This window comes from Coccinella septempunctata, chromosome 3 (genome assembly GCF_907165205.1).
Source record: "Coccinella septempunctata chromosome 3, icCocSept1.1, whole genome shotgun sequence".
NCBI lineage: Eukaryota > Metazoa > Arthropoda > Insecta > Coleoptera > Coccinellidae > Coccinella > Coccinella septempunctata.
Genome location: NC_058191.1, coordinates 17529731 through 17555407, shown reverse-complemented (window position 1 = coordinate 17555407; position 25677 = coordinate 17529731). Strand labels below are relative to the sequence as shown.

Below are 25677 nucleotides of genomic sequence, written 5' to 3'. Positions count from 1 at the left end.
CCAATAGTTTTTAGGAATTGATATCACACTTTGCCGAATTGACCACTGAAATCTCAATTCCTATCTGAACTATCGAACTGAAATTCAACATGTGCATCTCAATTCGAAAACTGAGTACAGTTTCGAGATTTTGGTCGAATTGATCCAATAGTTCCTTAGGAATTGAAATGATAATATGTCGAATCGACCACTGAAATCTCAATTCCTATCAGAACTATCGAACTGAAATTCAACATGTGCATCTCAATTCGAAAGCTATGTGCAGTTTCAAGATTTGGTTCGAATTGATCCAACAGTTTTTGAGGAATTGATATCACACTTTGCCGAATAGACCACTGAAATCTCAATTCCTATCAGAACTATCGAACTGAAATTCAACATGTGCATCTCATTTCGAAAACTGTGTACAGTTTCGAGATTTTGGTCGAATTGATCCAATAGTTCCTTAGGAATTGAAATGATAATATGTCGAATCGACCACTGAAATCTCAATTCCTATCAGAACTATCGAACTGAAATTCAACATGTGCATCTCAATTCGAAAGCTATGTGCAGTTTCAAGATTTGGTTCGAATTGATCCAACAGTTTTTAGGAATTGATATCACACTTTGCCGAATTGACCACTGAAATCTCAATTCCTATCTGAACTATCGAACTGAAATTCAACATGTGCATCTCAATTCGAAAACTGAGTACAGTTTCGGGATTTGGGTCGAATTGATTCAATAGTTCCTTGGGAATTGAAATGATATTTTGTTGAGTCGACCACTGAAATCTCAATTCCTATCAGAACTATCGAACTGAAATTCAACATGTGCATCTCAATTCGGAAACCATGTGCTGTTTCGAGATTTGGTTCGAATTGATCCAACAGTTTTTGAGGAATTGATATCACACTTTGCCGAAAAGACCACCGAAATCTCGATTCCTATCTGAACTATCGAACTGAAATTCAACATGTGCATCTCATTTCGAAAACTGTGTACAGTTTCGAGATTTTGGTCGAATTGATCCAATAGTTCCTTAGGAATTGAAATGAAAATATGTCGAATCGACCACTGAAATCTCAATTCCTATCAGAACTATCGAACTGAAATTCAACATGTGCATCTCAATTCGAAAGCTATGTGCAGTTTCAAGATTTGGTTCGAATTGATCCAACAGTTTTTAGGAATTGATATCACACTTTGCCGAATTGACCACTGAAATCTCAATTCCTATCTGAACTATCGAACTGAAATTCAACATGTGCATCTCAATTCAAAAACTGAGTACAGTTTCGGGATTTGGGTCGAATTGATCCAATAGTTCCTTGGGAATTGAAATGATATTTTGTCGAATTGACCACTGAAATCTCAATTCCTATCTGAACTATCGAACTGAATTTCAACATGTGCATCTCAATTCGAAAACTGTGTGAAATTTCAAGATTTGGTTCGAATTGAACCAACAGTTTTTGAGGAATTGATATCACACTTTGCCGAAAAGACCACCGAAATCTCGATTCCTATCTGAACTATCGAACTGAAATTCAACATGTGCATCTCAATCCGAAAACTATGTGCAGTTTCAAGATTTGGTTCGAATTGATCCAACAGTTTTCGAGGAATTGATATCACACTTTGCCGAATTGACCAATGAAATCTCAATTCCTATCTGAACTATCGAACTGAAATTCAACATGTGCATCTCAATCCGAAAACTATGTGCAGTTTCAAGATTTGGTTCGAATTGATCCAACAGTTTTCGAGGAATTGATATCACACTTTGCCGAATTGACCACTGAAATTTCAATTCCTATCTGAATTATCGAACTGAAATTCAACATGTGCATCTCAATTCGAAAACTGAGTACAGTTTCGGGATTTGGGTCGAATTGATCCAATAGTTCCTTGGGAATTGAAATGATATTTTGTCGAATCGACCACTGAAATCTCAATTCCTATCAGAACTATCGAACTGAAATTCAACATGTGCATCTCATTTCGAAAACTGTGTACAGTTTCGAGATTTTGGTCGAATTGGTCCAATAGTTCCTTAGGAATTGAAATGATAATATGTCGAATCGACCACTGAAATCTCAATTCCTATCAGAACTATCGAACTGAAATTCAACATGTGCATCTCAATCCGAAAACTATGTGCAGTTTCAAGATTTGGTTCGAATTGATCCAACAGTTTTCGAGGAATTGATATCAAACTTTGCCGAAAAGACCACCGAAATCTCGATTCCTATCTGAACTATCGAACTGAAATTCAACATGTGCATCTCAATTCGAAAAGTATGTGCAGTTTCAAGATTTGGATCGAATTGATCCAACAGTTTTCGAAGAATTGATATCACACTTTGCCGAATTGACCACTGAAATCTCAATTCCTATCTGAACTATCGAACTGAAATTCAACATGTGCATCTCAATTCGAAAACTGAGTACAGTTTCGAGATTTTGGTCGAATTGATCCAATAGTTCCTTAGGAATTGAAATGATAATATGTCGAATCGACCACTGAAATCTCAATTCCTATCAGAACTATCGAACTGAAATTCAACATGTGCATCTCAATTCGAAAGCTATGTGCAGTTTCAAGATTTGGTTCGAATTGATCCAACAGTTTTTGAGGAATTGATATCACACTTTGCCGAATAGACCACTGAAATCTCAATTCCTATCAGAACTATCGAACTGAAATTCAACATGTGCATCTCATTTCGAAAACTGTGTACAGTTTCGAGATTTTGGTCGAATTGATCCAATAGTTCCTCAGGAATTGAAATGATAATATGTCGAATCGACCACTGAAATCTCAATTCCTATCAGAACTATCGAACTGAAATTCAACATGTGCATCTCAATTCGAAAGCTATGTGCAGTTTCAAGATTTGGTTCGAATTGATCCAACAGTTTTTAGGAATTGATATCACACTTTGCCGAATTGACCACTGAAATCTCAATTCCTATCTGAACTATCGAACTGAAATTCAACATGTGCATCTCAATTCGAAAACTGAGTACAGTTTCGGGATTTGGGTCGAATTGATTCAATAGTTCCTTGGGAATTGAAATGATATTTTGTCGAGTCGACCACTGAAATCTCAATTCCTATCAGAACTATCGAACTGAAATTCAACATGTGCATCTCAATTCGGAAACCATGTGCTGTTTCGAGATTTGGTTCGAATTGATCCAACAGTTTTTGAGGAATTGATATCACACTTTGCCGAAAAGACCACCGAAATCTCGATTCCTATCTGAACTATCGAACTGAAATTCAACATGTGCATCTCATTTCGAAAACTGTGTACAGTTTCGAGATTTTGGTCGAATTGATCCAATAGTTCCTTAGGAATTGAAATGAAAATATGTCGAATCGAGCACTGAAATCTCAATTCCTATCAGAACTATCGAACTGAAATTCAACATGTGCATCTCAATTCGAAAGCTATGTGCAGTTTCAAGATTTGGTTCGAATTGATCCAACAGTTTTTAGGAATTGATATCACACTTTGCCGAATTGACCACTGAAATCTCAATTCCTATCTGAACTATCGAACTGAAATTCAACATGTGCATCTCAATTCAAAAACTGAGTACAGTTTCGGGATTTGGGTCGAATTGATCCAATAGTTCCTTGGGAATTGAAATGATATTTTGTCGAATTGACCACTGAAATCTCAATTCCTATCTGAACTATCGAACTGAATTTCAACATGTGCATCTCAATTCGAAAACTGTGTGAAATTTCAAGATTTGGTTCGAATTGAACCAACAGTTTTTGAGGAATTGATATCACACTTTGCCGTAAAGACCACCGAAATCTCGATTCCTATCTGAACTATCGAACTGAAATTCAACATGTGCATCTCAATCCGAAAACTATGTGCAGTTTCAAGATTTGGTTCGAATTGATCCAACAGTTTTCGAGGAATTGATATCACACTTTGCCGAATTGACCAATGAAATCTCAATTCCTATCTGAACTATCGAACTGAAATTCAACATGTGCATCTCAATCCGAAAACTATGTGCAGTTTCAAGATTTGGTTCGAATTGATCCAACAGTTTTCGAGGAATTGATATCACACTTTGCCGAATTGACCACTGAAATTTCAATTCCTATCTGAATTATCGAACTGAAATTCAACATGTGCATCTCAATTCGAAAACTGAGTACAGTTTCGGGATTTGGGTCGAATTGATTCAATAGTTCCTTGGGAATTGAAATGATATTTTGTCGAGACGACCACTGAAATCTCAATTCCTATCAGAACTATCGAACTGAAATTCAACATGTGCATCTCAATTCGGAAACCATGTGCTGTTTCGAGATTTGGTTCGAATTGATCCAACAGTTTTTGAGGAATTGATATCACACTTTGCCGAAAAGACCACCGAAATCTCGATTCCTATCTGAACTATCGAACTGAAATTCAACATGTGCATCTCATTTCGAAAACTGTGTACAGTTTCGAGATTTTGGTCGAATTGATCCAATAGTTCCTTAGGAATTGAAATGAAAATATGTCGAATCGACCACTGAAATCTCAATTCCTATCAGAACTATCGAACTGAAATTCAACATGTGCATCTCAATTCGAAAGCTATGTGCAGTTTCAAGATTTGGTTCGAATTGATCCAACAGTTTTTAGGAATTGATATCACACTTTGCCGAATTGACCACTGAAATCTCAATTCCTATCTGAACTATCGAACTGAAATTCAACATGTGCATCTCAATTCAAAAACTGAGTACAGTTTCGGGATTTGGGTCGAATTGATCCAATAGTTCCTTGGGAATTGAAATGATATTTTGTCGAATTGACCACTGAAATCTCAATTCCTATCTGAACTATCGAACTGAATTTCAACATGTGCATCTCAATTCGAAAACTGTGTGAAATTTCAAGATTTGGTTCGAATTGAACCAACAGTTTTTGAGGAATTGATATCACACTTTGCCGAAAAGACCACCGAAATCTCGATTCCTATCTGAACTATCGAACTGAAATTCAACATGTGCATCTCAATCCGAAAACTATGTGCAGTTTCAAGATTTGGTTCGAATTGATCCAACAGTTTTCGAGGAATTGATATCACACTTTGCCGAATTGACCAATGAAATCTCAATTCCTATCTGAACTATCGAACTGAAATTCAACATGTGCATCTCAATCCGAAAACTATGTGCAGTTTCAAGATTTGGTTCGAATTGATCCAACAGTTTTCGAGGAATTGATATCACACTTTGCCGAATTGACCACTGAAATTTCAATTCCTATCTGAATTATCGAACTGAAATTCAACATGTGCATCTCAATTCGAAAACTGAGTACAGTTTCGGGATTTGGGTCGAATTGATCCAATAGTTCCTTGGGAATTGAAATGATATTTTGTCGAATCGACCACTGAAATCTCAATTCCTATCAGAACTATCGAACTGAAATTCAACATGTGCATCTCATTTCGAAAACTGTGTACAGTTTCGAGATTTTGGTCGAATTGGTCCAATAGTTCCTTAGGAATTGAAATGATAATATGTCGAATCGACCACTGAAATCTCAATTCCTATCAGAACTATCGAACTGAAATTCAACATGTGCATCTCAATCCGAAAACTATGTGCAGTTTCAAGATTTGGTTCGAATTGATCCAACAGTTTTCGAGGAATTGATATCAAACTTTGCCGAAAAGACCACCGAAATCTCGATTCCTATCTGAACTATCGAACTGAAATTCAACATGTGCATCTCAATTCGAAAAGTATGTGCAGTTTCAAGATTTGGATCGAATTGATCCAACAGTTTTCGAAGAATTGATATCACACTTTGCCGAATTGACCACTGAAATCTCAATTCCTATCTGAACTATCGAACTGAAATTCAACATGTGCATCTCAATTCGAAAACTGAGTACAGTTTCGAGATTTTGGTCGAATTGATCCAATAGTTCCTTAGGAATTGAAATGATAATATGTCGAATCGACCACTGAAATCTCAATTCCTATCAGAACTATCGAACTGAAATTCAACATGTGCATCTCAATTCGAAAGCTATGTGCAGTTTCAAGATTTGGTTCGAATTGATCCAACAGTTTTTGAGGAATTGATATCACACTTTGCCGAATAGACCACTGAAATCTCAATTCCTATCAGAACTATCGAACTGAAATTCAACATGTGCATCTCATTTCGAAAACTGTGTACAGTTTCGAGATTTTGGTCGAATTGATCCAATAGTTCCTCAGGAATTGAAATGATAATATGTCGAATCGACCACTGAAATCTCAATTCCTATCAGAACTATCGAACTGAAATTCAACATGTGCATCTCAATTCGAAAGCTATGTGCAGTTTCAAGATTTGGTTCGAATTGATCCAACAGTTTTTAGGAATTGATATCACACTTTGCCGAATTGACCACTGAAATCTCAATTCCTATCTGAACTATCGAACTGAAATTCAACATGTGCATCTCAATTCGAAAACTGAGTACAGTTTCGGGATTTGGGTCGAATTGATTCAATAGTTCCTTGGGAATTGAAATGATATTTTGTCGAGTCGACCACTGAAATCTCAATTCCTATCAGAACTATCGAACTGAAATTCAACATGTGCATCTCAATTCGGAAACCATGTGCTGTTTCGAGATTTGGTTTGAATTGATCCAACAGTTTTTGAGGAATTGATATCACACTTTGCCGAAAAGACCACCGAAATCTCGATTCCTATCTGAACTATCGAACTGAAATTCAACATGTGCATCTCATTTCGAAAACTGTGTACAGTTTCGAGATTTTGGTCGAATTGATCCAATAGTTCCTTAGGAATTGAAATGAAAATATGTCGAATCGAGCACTGAAATCTCAATTCCTATCAGAACTATCGAACTGAAATTCAACATGTGCATCTCAATTCGAAAGCTATGTGCAGTTTCAAGATTTGGTTCGAATTGATCCAACAGTTTTTAGGAATTGATATCACACTTTGCCGAATTGACCACTGAAATCTCAATTCCTATCTGAACTATCGAACTGAAATTCAACATGTGCATCTCAATTCAAAAACTGAGTACAGTTTCGGGATTTGGGTCGAATTGATCCAATAGTTCCTTGGGAATTGAAATGATATTTTGTCGAATTGACCACTGAAATCTCAATTCCTATCTGAACTATCGAACTGAATTTCAACATGTGCATCTCAATTCGAAAACTGTGTGAAATTTCAAGATTTGGTTCGAATTGAACCAACAGTTTTTGAGGAATTGATATCACACTTTGCCGAAAAGACCACCGAAATCTCGATTCCTATCTGAACTATCGAACTGAAATTCAACATGTGCATCTCAATCCGAAAACTATGTGCAGTTTCAAGATTTGGTTCGAATTGATCCAACAGTTTTCGAGGAATTGATATCACACTTTGCCGAATTGACCAATGAAATCTCGATTCCTATCTGAACTATCGAACTGAAATTCAACATGTGCATCTCAATCCGAAAACTATGTGCAGTTTCAAGATTTGGTTCGAATTGATCCAACAGTTTTCGAGGAATTGATATCACACTTTGCCGAATTGACCACTGAAATTTCAATTCCTATCTGAATTATCGAACTGAAATTCAACATGTGCATCTCAATTCGAAAACTGAGTACAGTTTCGGGATTTGGGTCGAATTGATTCAATAGTTCCTTGGGAATTGAAATGATATTTTGTCGAGACGACCACTGAAATCTCAATTCCTATCAGAACTATCGAACTGAAATTCAACATGTGCATCTCAATTCGGAAACCATGTGCTGTTTCGAGATTTGGTTCGAATTGATCCAACAGTTTTTGAGGAATTGATATCACACTTTGCCGAAAAGACCACCGAAATCTCGATTCCTATCTGAACTATCGAACTGAAATTCAACATGTGCATCTCATTTCGAAAACTGTGTACAGTTTCGAGATTTTGGTCGAATTGATCCAATAGTTCCTTAGGAATTGAAATGAAAATATGTCGAATCGACCACTGAAATCTCAATTCCTATCAGAACTATCGAACTGAAATTCAACATGTGCATCTCAATTCGAAAGCTATGTGCAGTTTCAAGATTTGGTTCGAATTGATCCAACAGTTTTTAGGAATTGATATCACACTTTGCCGAATTGACCACTGAAATCTCAATTCCTATCTGAACTATCGAACTGAAATTCAACATGTGCATCTCAATTCAAAAACTGAGTACAGTTTCGGGATTTGGGTCGAATTGATCCAATAGTTCCTTGGGAATTGAAATGATATTTTGTCGAATTGACCACTGAAATCTCAATTACTATCTGAACTATTGAACTGAAATTCAACATGTGCATCTCAATTCGAAAACTGTGTGAAATTTCAAGATTTTGTCCGAATTGAACCAACAGTTTTTGAGGAATTGATTTCACACTTTGCCGAAAAAACCACTGAAATCTCTATTCCTATCTGAACTATCGAACTGAAATTCAACATTTGCATCTTAATCCGAAAACTACGTGCAGTTTCAAAATTTGGTTCGAATTGATCCAACAGATTTCGAGGAATTGATATCACACTTTGCCGAATTGACCACAGAAATCTCAATTCCTATCTGAATTATCGAATTGAATGAAACTCAATACGTATATCCCAGTTCAAAAATTGTGTACAGTTTCGAGATTTGGATCGAATTTTGATGGTCAATCAATAAAAGAAAAACTTGTATTCATCATGAATTGTTCGACCAAGGAGACTCAAATTTCGAAATAATAACTAATGATAAGAATATCCGGGAACCTTGACAAGAGCGACTTTCGCAAGTCTGGGAAGAATAGTTTCGGTCCGTCAAAAATGACATATCGTCTTTTTTTCCATATCGCATTCGTCCGAAATACGATGCAATGATGAACCCAATAATTGGTACAAATAAAAAATTCTAAATTCCTCGAGATTGCGCAGGAAACTTGCAATTTCAAGTCCTTAGCAATAATTTACCAACCAATCGCCCGTCAAATTTCCGTCAACTTCGCTAATATCGGTACCACTATCAGAAGAAATCTAAGGTGTAAAGGTTAAACAATGTCATTTTCAACTTCCGAGTCTGAAATGCGACAGGCAACTACGCCCGCCACTGCTGTTGGTAAGACGCTGAAAAAAGCTGAGAAAAAAACCTCAGCAAGGTCAAAACATGTCAAACCCAGCCATCCCCCAACTTCCGATGTGGTTAATCGTGCCATCAAAGGATTGAAAGAAAGGAGCGGATCCTCGTTGCATGCTTTCAAGAAATACATCGGTTCGAATTACAAGGTCGATTCTGAAAAACTTGCACCGTTCATAAGAAAAGACCGCTGTACAGTCCGGTTCCTTGATTCAGACCAAAGGAAAAGAAGCGTCTGGCTCTTTCAAATTGGCCGCTGGCGGTTCTACAACAAACGCGTCGAAGAAATTTGCGAAAAAATTGGTCAAGTCGGCCGATGGAGCAAATAATAATGCATCACCTACAATGGCAGCCGACAAGAAGAACACATCACCTGCCAGGTCTACATCTATCTAGTGAGTAGGTCGGAAAAGAGAGCGGCAATTGCAACAGAAAAGAAGCCAAAATTAACGAAATCTCCCTCGAAAGCTAAGAAGGCAAACAAAAAGCCGACGAAGAAGTCCAAAGCACCGAAACCAAAAACGGTCAAATCAGTAACGGCTCCGAAGAAAGTAACGTCTCCCAAAAAGCAAAAGTAAAACGTATATAATTTTGGAAGGAAAAAAATTTAAATCCGGTCCTTTTCAGGGCCTCTAGAATTTTCTATCAAATATTACTTTTATAGATTTTCGCTCGCTAGAGATACGATGTCAGACAAGATGTTTTCATCGAACACGACATAGCATCATTTCAATTCCTAAGGAACTATATTGGATCAATTCGACAAAAATCTCGAAACTGTACACAGTTTTCGAATTGAGATGCACATGGTGAATTTCAGTTCGATAGTTCTGATAGGAATTGAGATTTCAGTGGTCAATTCGGCAAAGTGTGATATCAATTCCTCGAAAACTGTTTTATCAATTCGAACCAAATCTTGAAACTGAACATAGTTTTCGGATTGAGATGCACATGTTGAATTTCAGTTCGAAAGGACCGTGGGGACCTGTGGACTTCAGTTCTACCTGGGGTTAGGCCCCCACAGTTGCTGGCGGTGTGGCAATGAAGGCCACCACAGGGAGGAATGCCGAGGGGAAAGGACGAAGTTCTGTTCCAGGTACGGCCGTGTGGGGGTCCTTTCCAGGGTGTGTTGCGTTAGAGATAGGGGACCAGGGACCGCCAGAACTGCCTCAGGACCGACCGCAACTCCAGGGAGCAGGACAGAGGCCATACTGCCGGACTCCCGACTGAGGCCCGCCGTACCGCCAACACCGTCAGAACCGTCGCCGCCCACATCGTTGCCGCCCCTACCGAAGTAGAAGGTGAAAATGGATTAGAATTACCGAAAAAAAAATTACCGATTATTAAAATGATACCGTTCCGAAAAATATCTTTTATTGCACCAACCGAAATGGTGGATGCGCTAACCGGAGTAGTAGTGGATTCGTCAAAATATCATTTCAATTCCTAAGGAACTATTGGATCAATTCGAACCCAATCTTGAAACTGCACATAGTTTTCGCATGCATCTCAATACGCAACTCAATTCGAAAACTATGTACAGTTTCAAAATTTGGCTCGAATTGATCCAACAGTTTATGGGAAATTGATATCACACTTTGCCGAATTGACCTCTGAAATCTCAATTCTTATCAGAACTATCGATATGAAATTCAACATGTGCATCACAATTCGAAAACTATGTGATGTTTTCAGATTTGGGTCGAAATGATCAAACGGTTTTTGAGAAATTCATATCACACTTTGCCGAATTGACCACAGAAATCTTAATTCCTATCTGAATTATCGAACTGAATGAAACTCAATACGTATATCTCAGTTCAAAAATTGTGTAGAGTTTCAAGATTTGGATCGAATTTTGATGGTCAATGAATAAAAGAATAAGTTCTATTTATCATGAATTGTTCGATCAAGGAGACTCAACTTTCGGAATAATATTTTATGACAAGAATATCCATGAACCTTGACAAGAGCGACTTCGGCAAGTCTGGGAAGAATCGTTTCGGTCCGTCAAAAATGACATATCGGCCTATTTTCCATATCGCATTCGTCCGAAATACGATGCAATGATGAACCCAATAATTGGTACAAATAAAAAACTTTAAAATCTTCGAAATTGCGCAGGAAACTTTCAATTTCAAATCCATAGCAATAATTTACCAACCATTCGCCCGTAAAATTTCCGTCAACTTGGCTAATATCGGTCCCACTATTTGAAGAAATCCAAAGTGTTAAAGTCAAACAATGTCATTTTCAGCCTCCGAGTCTCAAGTGCGACAGGCAACCACGCCCGCCACTGGTGTATGTACACAGTTTTCGAATTGAGATGCACATGTTGAATTTCAGTTCGAAAGGACCGTGGGGACCTGTGGACTTCAGTTCTACCTGGGGTTAGGCCCCCACAGTTGCTGGCGGTGTGGCAATGAAGGCCACCACAGGGTGGACTGCCGAGGGGAAAGGACGAAGTTCTGTTCCAGGTGCGGCCGTGTGGGGGTCCTTTCCAGGGTGTGTTGCGTTAGAGATAGGGGACCAGGGACCGCCAGAACTGCCTCAGGACCGACCGCAACTCCAGTTAGCAGGACAGAGGCCATACTGCCGGACCTCCGACTGAGGCCCGCCGTACCGCCAACACCGTCAGAACCGTCGCCGCCCACATCGTTGCCGCCCCTACCGAAGTAGAAGGTGAAAATGGATTAGAATTACCGAAAAAAAAATTACCGATTATTAAAATGATACCGTTCCGAAAAATATCTTTTATTGCACCAACCGAAATGGTGGATGCGCTAACCGGAGTAGTAGTCGATTCGTCAAAATATCATTTCAATTCCTAAGGAACTATTGGATCAATTCGAACCAAATCTTGAAACTGCACATAGTTTTCGCATGCATCTCAATACGCAACTCAATTCGAAAACTATGTACAGTTTCAAAATTTGGCTCGAATTGATCCAACAGTTTATGGGAAATTGATATCACACTTTGCCGAATTGACCTCTGAAATCTCAATTCTTATCAGAACTATCGATATGAAATTCAACATGTGCATCTCAATTCGAAAACTATGTGAAGTTTCAAGATTTGGGTCGAAATGATCAAACGGTTTTTGAGAAATTCATATCACACTTTGCAGAATTGACCACAGAAATCTTAATTCCTATCTGATGTGATGAAGTCCAGTTTTCTGAGGAAAATTGGAGTTCATCTTAGTGCATTTCTTTCGTTTCAAATTTCCGTCTTTGCAAATATTTTGATTCTCGAATATTCCGTACGTTCATTCCGATAGGCAGAGTGAATGTAAAAAACCGCTCATCTGTATTTCACCTTGTTTTTCTTACATGCCGCTGAAGATTTCGACGTCACTTTTCGACTTTTGACTTTTACTTCAGTTCTTTCACTTCGCTTCAGTATTTTCGATTTTTCGCTTTCTAACGTGGTGACTTCTGTTATAGATTCAGTTAACTTTTAGTTTCAAGATTTGGTTCGAATTGATCCAACAGATTTCGAGCAATAGATATCACACTTTGCCGAATTGACCACTGAAATCTCAATTCCTATCTGAACTATCGAACTGAAATTCAGCATGTGCATCTCAATTCGAAAACTGTGTGAAATTTCAAGATTTGGTTCGAATTGAACCAACAGTTTTCGAGGAATTGATATCAAACTTTGCCGAATTGACAACTGGAATCTCAATTCCTATCTGAACTATCGAACTGAAATTCAACATGTGCATCTCAATTCGAAAACCGTGTGAAATTTCAAGATTTGGTTCGAATTGAACCAACAGTTTTCGAGGAATTGATATCACACTTTGCCGAATTGACCACTGAAATCTCAATTCCTATCTGAACTATCGAACTGAAATTCAACATGTGCATCTCAATTCGAAAACTGTGTACAGTTTCGAGATCTGGGTCGAATTGATCCAATAGTTCGTAAGGAATTCGAATGATACTATGTCGAATCGTCCACTGAAATCTCAATTCCTATCAGAACTATCGAACTGAAATTCAACATGTGCATCTCAATTCGAAAACTATGTGCAGTTTCAAGATTTGGTTCGAATTGATCCAACAGTTTTTAGGAATTGATATCACACTTTGCCGAATTGACCACTGAAATCTCAATTCCTATCTGAACTATCGAACTGAAATTCAACATGTGCATCTTAATTCGAAAACTGTGTACAGTTTCGGGATTTGGTTCGAATTGATCCAATAGTTCCTTGGGAATTGAAATGATATTTTGTCGAATCGACCACTGAAATCTCAATTCCTATCAGAACTATCGATCTGAAATTCAACATGTGCATCTCTGAAATAGATTTAATAAAAAATGATCTAAAGGTCCAAGGAATCCATGACGCCGAGGTGTCCAGAATGACATCCAATAAAACCAAAAAGTTTATACCCTTATACCTGGTAAAAACTCAGAGAAAGGAGATTTTCGAAATAAGACGCCTCTACAATCTCTGCATTGTAGTGGAATCAAAAAGAAGGGCAGAAAATCCAAGCCAATGCTTCAGATGTCAGAGGTACGGACATGCCCAAAACAAGTGCTCTTTTCCATACAGATGCGTCAAATGTTTGGGCAATCATTGCACAAAAGATTGCGAACTTACCAGAAAAGGTGAGGAGAGAAATGCCACATGCGTTCTGTGCGGCGAAGAAGGCCATCCAGCAAGCTACAAAGGATGTAGCGAATTCAAATTAGTTACAAGGAAGAGGGAAACAGGCCAGAAATCGGCTCAGCAGAGCACGATTCCTCTAAAAGTCCAGGAGAAAAGGAAGCCCACACCCTCCAAAGTAGACGACAAGAAAAAAGAAGTACCCAAACCAGTACAGAAGAAGGAGACCTCGAAAATGCCCCAAGCTAAACCTACGATCAACAAAACAAAAGAAAACAGAAAAGTCTCTGAATCCGCCGACGATTTAGACACTTTTACTGAAAAAATTTTCAACAAAATCATGTAGAAAATTGAAAGAGAGATGGAGAAAAAACTCCTAGGAATGTTCAGTAAACTGAAATAATGGAACATACAACTAGGAAAAATTCCCTTAAAATAGTCTCCTGGAAGATAAACGGGGTCAGAACTCGAAAACCCGAGATAGAAGAAATAATATCAGAGAGAAAACCTGATATTATAGCCTTACAGGAAACAAGAATACAACCAAATACGCGATTGAATATCATGAATTATGAGATATATAGATGTGACAGAATCGCAAACACTGGGGGAGGTGTTGCCTTACTGGTTAGACGAGATCTGAAACACTATTTTAAAGGAAGATCTGACGAGTCACAAATAGAAACAGTGACGATTGTAGCTGAAATAAATCTACAAAGAGTCGAAGTCACATCGGCATATAAAAGACCCCCAAATAACCTATTAGAAGAAGAAATCAACAACTTACTAGATGGAACAAACCCGAAAATCTGCATCGGAGATTTTAATTGCAAATCTCCAGAATGGAACAGCAGGATGGAAAACAGAAATGGCAGAAAACTGAAAGATCTCGCTGAAAAACATGAAGCTGTCGTTATTGGACCTGAAGATTCAACGTACCTAGCATTCGGAAATGGATTACCAGATATAATTGATATCGCAATTATGAAAAATATCACTAGAGAATTCTCGATAGAGACCTTGTGGGACGGAACCTCTAACCACAACCCCATCGAAATAACAATAGGAGATGGGCCAAGAAGAGAACTAATGCAAACAAGAGAATACACCGATTGGACGAAATATAGCCATCTGATACAATCGGAGGTAACAGAAATACCGACAATCAACACACCGGAAGACCTAGAAAGAGCAGTTGATGAACTAGAAAAGAATATAATAGATGCCTACAAAAAGAGCACAAAGAAAATAACGAGACCAGCACCGATACATCCACACGGTGATACACCCAGAGAAATCAAAGATCTCATCAGGGAAAATCGGAGACTAAGAAAAACATACAGGCTCAACAAAACAGATATAAATAAGAGAAATCTAAACCGACACAGCCAAGTTCTAAAAAATGCCCTGAAGGACATGAGAACAAATAGATGGAACAAAAGAGTTCAAGAACCAAATACTATCGATCATTCTGCATGGAAAATGCAAAAATGTGTGAGAAGAGAAAAGACTAAAATACCACCTCTCCACGAAGAAAGAGGAATGGCATATACGAATATCGATAAAGCAGAAGCACTGGCGGACTCGATAGAAAGAGAATCGAGAATAAATTACAGACCTGATGACGATAATGACGAGCTGGAAGATCCTGTAGAGAACAACGAAGAAGAAATGGGCGAACCACCAGTAGACGACAAAATAGAAAAACCAACTTCTCCATTTGAAATAAAAGAGATAATCAGAAGCTTGAAAAATAGAAAAGCTCCCGGAAGTGATAAAATAACGAATGCTATGTTGAAGAAATTACCTAGAAAAGGTATAGCTGCTCTCACAAATATTGCAAACGGTATAATGAGGACTGAACACTATCCGGAAAAGTGGAAAACTGCAGAAGTCATAGTGTTCAACAAACCAGGCAAAGATGAAAAATTCCCCCGAAACTACAGGCCGATAAGTTTATTGTCCGCCCTAGGAAAAGTAGTAGAAAGGGTAATCGCTAGGAGGCTTACAGAAGAAACTGAAAATCTGAATCTCATTCCAGCAGAGCAATTCGGATTCAGAAGAGACCACTCAACTGAACAGCAATTACTGAGACTCACAGAATACATAACAGAAGGATTCCAAAATAAACAAGCAACCGGTCTTGTACTACTAGATGTCGCCAGAGCATTCGACAGAGTATGGCAGGAAGGATTGATTTACAAAATGAGATATGCTGGATATTCAATGAAACTGTGCAAGTTGATTAGGAATTATTTGAGGAACAGAAGATTCTACGTGAAAGTGGAAGGAGAAAACTCCACAACCAGATATATGGAAGCAGGGGTGCCTCAAGGGTCAGTACTTGGGCCATTACTGTATAACATATATATCCACGATATACCAAAATCTCCAAGGACTATGCTGACATTATATGCCGACGACACAGGAATCGCAATGCGACATCGCAAGCCAGAAATTATAGAAGGAATGTTACAAGAAGCTATAGATGAAATAAATGACTGGTGTATTAAATGGAAAATAAAACTCAATGGACAAAAGAGCCAAGCGATATTACTGCAGAAGAGGAGACTAAGAACTACAACAAATCTAGAGGTAGATGGAGAAGAAATCGAATGGAAAAACGAAGCAAAATATTTAGGTATCACCCTAGACAAAGGTCTAACATGGAGAAGCCATATCAAACAAGCCGTTGACAAAACCAAGGCAGCGATGAATATGCTCTAACCGCTGATAGGTAGAAAGAGCCACATGTCAAATGAGACAAAATTGAAAATAATCAAAGCCGTTGCTAGACCGCAACTGACTTATGGATCAGGTGCTTGGGGATTCGCGGCAAAGAGCCATATACAAAGAATTCAGGCAACAGAAAACAAGCTACTACGATGTGCCATAGATGCGCCTTGGTTTGTCAAGAACAAACAGATATATCGAGATTCGAAGTGGGAAACCATCACCGAATTTATGAAGAGGAAAGCTGAAAAGTTATTCGAAACAGCGAAGGAACATCCAAACGAAGAACTCAGGAGACTAGTGGACTACGATCCGGAGGAAGACAGAAGAAGAATGAGAATTTACAAAAGGAGACCGAGAGATCAATTGAGGAGAGATTAAAATGAGTACGACAACTTATTAAAACTATACTAAGAAGAGATATCCGAAATGGACGAACATGAAAACCTTAGCACGACAATGTGCAAGAAGAAATCAACCGATTAAGGGATAAATGGTTTATAGGCAAATGCCCGGAACCAACAAAAAGCAGGTTAGGTTTAGTGGGTCGCGAACTCAGGAGAGTGAGTAACCCCACAGTGTTCCCTAGAAATGGGTTCCTCTGGGCGAGAGATAGAGCCCCGTGTTTTCACGGTCGCAGATTCATCTGCTATAAAAAAAAAAAAAAAAAAGGTCAAACCATGTCATTTTCAGCCTCCGAGTCTCAAGTGCGACAGGCAACCACGCCCGCCACTGGTGTATGTACACAGTTTTCGAATTGAGATGCACATGTTGAATTTCAGTTCGAAAGGACCGTGGGGACCTGTGGACTTCAGTTCTACCTGGGGTTAGGCCCCCACAGTTGCTGGCGGTGTGGCAATGAAGGCCACCAAAGGGAGGACTGCCGAGGGGAAAGGACGAAGTTCTGTTTCAGGTGCGGCCGTGTGGGGGTCCTTTCCAGGGTGTGTTGCGTTAGAGATAGGGGACCAGGGACCGCCAGAACTCCCTCAGGACCGACCGCAACTCCAGGGAGCAGGACAGAGGCCATACTGCCGGACCTCCGACTGAGGCCCGCCGTACTGTCAACACCGTCAGAACCGTCGCCGCCCACATCGTTGCCGCCCCTACCGAAGTAGAAGGTGAAAATGGATTAGAATTACCGAAACAAAAATTACCGATTATTAAAATGATACCGTTCCGAAAAATATCTTTTATTGCACCAACCGAAATGGTGGATGCGCTAACCGGAGTAGTAGTCGATTCGTCAAAATATCATTTCAATTCCTAAGGAACTATTGGATCAATTCGAACCAAATCTTGAAACTGCACATAGTTTTCGCATGCATCTCAATATGCAACTCAATTCGAAAACTATGTGAAGTTTCAAGATTTGGGTCGAAATGATCAAACGGTTTTTGAGAAATTCATATCACACTTTGCCGAATTGACCACAGAAATCTCAATTCCTATCTGAATTATCGAACTGAATGAAACTCAATACGTATATCTCAGTTCAAAAATTGTGTAGAGTTTCGAGATTTGGATCGAATTTTGATGGTCAAGGAATAAAAGAATAAGTTCTATTTATCATGAATTGTTCGATCAAGGAGACTCAACTTTCGGAATAATAACTTATGACAAGAATATCCATGAACCTTGACAAGAGCGACTTCGGCAAGTCTGGGAAGAATCGTTTCGGTCCGTCAAAAATGACATATCGGCCTATTTTCCATATCGCATTCGTCCGAAATACGATGCAATGATGAACCCAATAATTGGTACAAATAAAAAACTTTAAAATCCTCGAGATTGCGCAGAAAACTTTAAATTTCAAGTCCGTAGCAATAATTTACCAACCATTCGCCCGTGAAATTTTCGTCAACTTGGCTAATATCGGTCCCACTATTTGAAGAAATCCAAAGTGTTAAGGTCGAACAATGTTATTTTCAGCCCCCGAGTCTCAAGTGCGACAGGCAACCACGCCCGCCACTGGTGTATGTACACAGTTTGCTAATTGAGATGCACATGTTGAATTTCAGTTCGAAAGGACCGTGGGGACCTGTGGACTTCAGTTCTACCTGGGGTTAGGCCCCCACAGTTGCTGGCGGTGTGGCAATGAAGGCTACCACAGGGAGGACTGCCGAGGGGAAAGGACGAAGTTCTGTTCCAGGTGCGGCCGTGTGGGGGTCTTTTCCAGGGTGTGTTGCGTTAGAGATAGGGGACCAGGGACCGCCAAAACTGCCTCAGGACCGACCGCAACTCCAGGGAGCAGGACAGAGGCCATACTGCCGGACCTCCGACTGAGGCCCGCCGTACCGCCAACACCGTCAGAACCGTCGCCGCCCACATCGTTGCCACCCCTACCGAAGTAGAAGGTGAAAATGGATTAGAATTACCGAAAAAAAAATTACCGATTATTAAAATGATACCGTTCCGAAAAATATCTTTTATTGCACCAACCGAAATGGTGGATGCGCTAACCGGAGTAGTAGTCGATTCGTCCAAATATCATTTCAATTTCTAAGGAACTATTGGATCAATTCGAACCAAATCTTGAAACTGCACATAGTTTTCGCATGCATCTCAATATGCAACTCAATTCGAAAACTATGTACAGTTTCAAAATTTGGCTCGAATTGATCCAACAGCTTATAGGAAATTTATATCACACTTTGCCGAATTGACCTCTGAAATCTCAATTCCTATCAGAACTATCGATATGAAATTCAACATGTGCATCTCAATTCGAAAACTATGTGAAGTTTCAAGATTTGGCTCGAAATGATCAAACGGTTTTTGAGAAATTCATATCACACTTTGCCGAATTGACCACAGATAATCTGAATTATCGAACTGAATGAAACTCAATACGTATATCTCAGTTCAAAAATTGTGCAGAGTTTCGAGATTTGGATCGAATTTTGATGGTCAATGAATAAAAGAATAAGTTCTATTTATCATGAATTGTTCGATAAAATTCCACCCATCACGATGATGGGCACCTCAGATTGGGTAGAGATATCTAAAGCTCTCTACACAAAAATGATAAATTACAACCGTGCAACTACAGTTATTATAGAAGGAATGTTACAAGAAGCTATAGATGAAATAAATGACTGGTGTATTAAATGGAAAATAAAACTCAACGGACAAAAGAGCCAAGCGACATTACTGCAGAAGAGGAGACTAAGAACTACAACAAATCTAGAGGTAGATGGAGAAGAAATCGAATGGAAAAACGAAGCAAAATATTTAGGTATCACCCTAGACAAAGGTCTAACATGGAGAAGCCATATCAAACAAGCCGTTGACAAAACCAAGGCAGCGATGAATATGCTCTACCCGCTGATAGGTAGAAAGAGCCACATGTCAAATGAGTGAAAATTGAAAATAATCAAAGCCGTTGCTAGACCGCAACTGACTTATGGATCAGGTGCTTGGGGATTCGCGGCAAAGAGCCATATACAATGAATTCAGGCAACAGAAAACAAGCTACTACGATATGGTATAGATGCGCCTTGGTTTGTCAGGAACAAACAGATATATCGAGATTTGGAGTGGGAAACCATCACCGAATTTATGAAGAGGAAAGCTGAAAAGTTATTCGAAACAGCGAAGGAACATCCAAACGAAGAACTCAGGAGACTAGTGGACTACGATCCGGAGGAAGACAGAAGAAGAATGAGAATTTACAAAAGAGACCGAGAGATCAATTGAGGAGAGATTAAAATGAGTACGACAACTTATTAAAACTATACTAAGAAGAGATATCCGAAATGGACGAACATGAAAACCCTAGCACGACAATGTGCAAGAAGAAATCAACCGATTAAGGGATAAATGGTTTATAGGCAAATGCCCGGAACCAACAAAAAGCAGGTTAGGTTTAGTGGGTCGCGAACTCAGGAGAGTGAGTAACCCCACAGTGTTCCCTAGAAATGGGTTCCTCTGGGCGAGAGATAGAGCCCCGTGTTTTCACGGTCGCAGATTCCCCCTGCTATAAAAAAAAAAAAACTACAGTTAAAGACGGTATAAAAATCATCGCGTCAACCGTAGATGATTTTAGAAAAATCACTACATTCTTCGAGCAGCATGGTAAAGAATTTTTTACCTACCAAATGGAGGAGGAGAAGAAGATATATGCCGTTATAAGGCATTTACCAACCGACGCTGATATTGCGTTGATTAAGTACGACCTGATATTCCAGGGAATATCAGACGCTGAGGTGTCCAGAATGACATCGACAATGACAAAGAAGCCAATACCTCTCTACATGGTTAAAACCCAGAAAAAGGCTCTTGTCAAGGTTCATGGATATTCTTGTCATAAGTTATTATTCCGAAAGTTGAGTCTCCTTGATCGAACAATTCATGATAAATAGAACTTATTCTTTTATTCATTGACCATCAAAATTCGATCCAAATCTCGAAACTCTACACAATTTTTGAACTGAGATATACGTATTGAGTTTCATTCAGTTCGATAATTCAGATAGGAATTAAGATTTCTGTGGTCAATTCTGCAAAGTGTGATATGAATTTCTCAAAAACCGTTTGATCATTTCGACCCAAATCTTGAAACTTTACATAGTTTTCGAATTGAGATGCACATGTTGAATTTCATATCGATAGTTCTGATAGGAATTGAGATTTCAGAGGTCAATTCGGCAAAGTGTGATATCAATTTCCCATAAACTGTTGGATCAATTCGAGCCAAATTTTGAAACTGTACATAGTTTTCGAATTGAGTTGCATATTGAGATGCATGCGAAAACTATGTGCAGTTTCAAAATTTGGTTCGAATTGATCCAATAGTTCCTTAGGAATTGAAATGATATTTTGACGAATCGACTACTACTCCGGTTAGCGCATCCACCATTTCGGTTGGTGCAATAAAAGATATTTTTCGGAATGGTATCATTTCAATAATCGGTAATTTTTTTTTGGGTAATTCTAATCCATTTTCACCTTCTACTTCGGTAGGGGCGGCAACGATGTGGGCGGCGACGGTTCTGACGGTGTTGGCGGTACGGCGGGCCTCAGTCGGAGGTCCGGCAGTATGGCCTCTGTCCTGCTTCCTGGAGTTGCGGTCGGTCCTGAGGCAGTTCTGGCGGTCCCTGGTCCCCTATCTCTAACGCAACACACCCTGGAAAGGACCCCCACACGGTCGCACCTGGAACAGAACTTCGTCCTTTCCCCTCGGCAGTCCTCCCTGTGGTGGCCTTCATTGCCACACCGCCAGCAACTGTGGGGGCCTAACCCCAGGTAGAACTGAAGTCCACAGGTCCCCACGGTCCTTTCGAACTGAAATTCAACATGTGCATCTCAATTCGAAAACTGTGTACATACATCAGTGGCGGGCGTGGTTGCCTGTCGCACTTGAGACTCGGAGGCTGAAAATGACATTGTTTGACCTTATTTTCACTAATAAGGTCAAACAATGTTTGACCTTAACACTTTGGATTTCTTCATATAGTGGGACCGATATTAGCCAAGTTGACGGAAGTTTTACGGGCGAATGGTTGGTAAATTATTGCTAAGGACTTGAAATTGAAAGTTTCCTGCGCAATCTCGAGGATTTTAAAGTTTTTTATTTGTACCAATTATTGGGTTCATCATTGCATCGTATTTCGGACGAATGCGATATGGAAAATAGGCCGATATGTCATTTTTGACGGACCGAAACGATTCTTCCCAGACTTGCCGAAGTCGCTCTTGTCAAGGTTCATGGATATTCTTGTCATAAGTTATTATTCCGAAAGTTGAGTCTCCTGGATCGAACAATTCATGATTAATAGAACTTATTCTTTTATTCATTGACCATCAAAATTCGATCCAAATCTCGAAACTCTACACAATTTTTGAACTGAGATATACGTATTGAGTTTCATTCAGTTCGATTATTTTGATAGGAATTAAGATTTCTGTGGTCAATTCGGCAAAGTGTGATATGAATTTCTCAAAAATAGTTTGATCATTTCGACCCAAATCTTGAAACTTCACATAGTTTTCGAATTGGGATGCACATGTTGAATTTCATATCGATAGTTCTGATAGGAATTGAGATTTCAGAGGTCAATTCGGCAAAGTGTGATATCAATTTCCCATAAACTGTTGGATCAATTGGAGCCAAATTTTGAAACTATACATAGTTTTCGAATTGAGGTGCATATTGAGATGCATGCGAAAACTATGTGCAGTTTCAAGATTTGGTTCGAATTGATCCAATAGTTCCTTAGGAATTGAAATGATATTTTGACGAATCGACTACTACTCCGGTTAGCGCATCCACCATTTCGGTTGGTGCAATAAAAGATATTTTTCGGAGCGGTATCATTTTAATATCGGTAGGAATTGAGATTTCAGAGGTCAATTCGGCAAAGTGTGATATCAATTTCCCATAAACTGTTGGATCAATTCGAGCCAAATTTTGAAAGTGTACATAGTTTTCGAATTGAGATGCATGCGAAAACTATGTGCAGTTTCAAGATTTGGTTCGAATTGATCCAATAGTTCCTTAGGAATTGAAATGATATTTTGACGAATCGACTACTACTCCGGTTAGCGCATCCACCATTTCGGTTGGTGCAATAAAAGATATTTTTCGGAATGGTATCATTTTAATAATCGGTAATTTTTTTTTTTCGGTAATTCTAATCCATTTTCACCTTCTACTTCGGTAGGGGCGGCAACGATGTGGGCGGCGACGGTTCTGACGGTGTTGGCGGTACGGCGGGCCTCAGTCGGAGGTCCGGCAGTATGGCCTCTTTCCTGCTCCCTGGAGTTGCGGTCGGTCCTGAGTCAGTTCTGGCGGTCATTGATCCCCTATCTCTAACGCAACACACCCTGGAAAAGACCCCCACACGGCCGCACCTGGAACAGAACTTCGTCCTTTCCCCTCGGCAGTCCTCCCTGTGGTGGCCTTCATTGCCACACCGCCAGCAACTGTGGGGGCCTAACCCCAGGTAGAACTGAAGTCCACAGGTCCCCACGGTCCTTTCGAACTGAAATTCAACATGTGCATCTCAATTCGAAAACTGTGTACATACACCAGTGGCGGGCGTGGTTGCCTGTCGCACTTGAGACTCGGAGGCTGAAAATGACATTGTTTGACCTTAACACTTTGGATTTCTTCAAATAGTGGGACCGATATTAGCCAAGTTGACGGAAATTTTACGGGCGAATGGTTGGTAAATTATTGCTAAGGACTTGAAATTGAAAGTTTCCTGCGCAATCTCGAGGATTTCAAAGTTTTTTATTTGTACCAATTATTGGGTTCATCATTGCATCGTATTTCGGACGAATGCGATATGGAAAATAGGCCGATATGTCATTTTTGACGGACCGAAACAATTCTTCCAAGACTTGCCGAAGTCGCTCTTGTCAAGGTATCCATATACAGGGTGTGGCGTAATGAATGGATAATATTGAGCCTGGGGGTAGAGGACTCTATGGCGGTTCAGAAAAATATATTTTACGTTCAGTAAAAGGGCCTTGGTTTTCGAGATATTGGAGATTTTCGAAAATTCAAGAGAATTACACCCTACGCCACTCGTTTTGCAGGCAAGACTCCAAATGAAGGAACTTTTTCAAACTGTTTTTTGGATAGTATTCCTGGATAGATGATCTATCGAATGCAATTCATTATTTTTGAGGGGCATGAATAGTTCTTTATGAAAAAAAGAAGTTATTATTCCGAAAGTTGAGTCTCCTTGATCGAACAATTCATGATAAATAGAACTTATTCTTTTATTCATTGACCATCAAAATTCGATCCAAATCTCGAAACTCTACACAATTTTTGACCTGAGATATACGTATTGAGTTTCATTCAGTTCGATAATTCAGATAGGAATTCAGATTTCTCTGGTCAATTTGGCAAAGTGTGATATGAATTTCTCAAAAACCGTTTGATCAATTCGACCCAAATCTTGAAACTTCACATAGTTTTCGAATTGAGATGAACATGTTGAATTTCATATCGATAGCTCTGATAGGAATTGAGATTTCAGTGGTCAATTCGGCAAAGTGTGATATCAATTTCCCATAAACTGTTGGATCAATTCGAGCCAAATTTTGAAACTGTACATAGGTTTCGAATTGAGTTGCATATTGAGATGCACATGTTGAATTTCAGTTCTATAGTTCAGATAGGCATTGAGATTTCTGTGGTCAATTTGGCAAAGTGTGATATGAATTTCTCAAAAACCGTTTGATCAATTCGACCCAAATCTTGAAACTTCACATAGTTTTCGAATTGAGATGCACATGTTGAATTTCATATTGATAGTTCTGATAGGAATTGAGATTTCAGTGGTCAATTCGGCAAAGTGTGATATCAATTTTCCATAAACTGTTGGATCAATTCGGGCAAAATCTTGAAACTGTAACTGGTTTTCAAATTGAGATGCATATGTTGAATTTCAGTTCGTTGATCTGGAATTATTCATTGACCATCAAAATGCGATCCAAATCTCGAAACTCTACACAATTTTTGAACTGAGATATACGTATTGAGTTTCATTCAGTTCGATAATTCAGATAGGAATTAAGATTTCTGTGGTCAATTCGGCAAAGTGTGATATGAATTCCTCAAAAACCGTTTGATCATTTCGACCCAAATCTTCAAACTTCACATAGTGTGATATCAATTTCCCATAAACTATTGGATCAATTCGAGCCAAATTTTGAAACTGTACATAGTTTTCGAATTGAGTTGCATATTGAGATGCATGCGAAAACTATGTGCAGTTTCAAGATTTGGTTCGAATTGATCCAATAGTTCCTTAGGAATTGAAATGATATTTTGACGAATCGACTACTACTCCGGTTAGCGCATCCACCATTTCGGTTGGTGCAATAAAAGATATTTTTCGATATCATTTTATTAATCGGTAATTTTTTTTTCGGTAATTCTAATCCATTTTCACCTTCTTCATCGGTGGGGGCGGCACCGATGTGGGCGGCGACGGTTCTGACGGTGTTGGCGGTACGGCGGGCCTCAGTCGGAGGTCCGGCAGTATGGCCTCTGTCCTGCTCCCTGGAGTTGCGGTCGGTCCTGAGGCAGTTCTGGCGGTCCCTGGTCCCCTATCTCTAACGCAACACACCCTGGAAAGGACCCCCACACGGCCGCACCTGGAACAGAACTTCGTCCTTTCCCCTCGGCAGTCCTCCCTGTGGT

At 39.3% G+C, this 25677-nt stretch overlaps 1 pseudogene; it reads left to right on the top strand.

The window, feature by feature from the left end:
• LOC123310319 overlaps window positions 1–9553 on the top strand; it is a 31242-nt pseudogene extending 21689 nt beyond the window's left edge.
• The last annotated feature ends 16124 nt before the right edge of the window (window positions 9554–25677 follow it).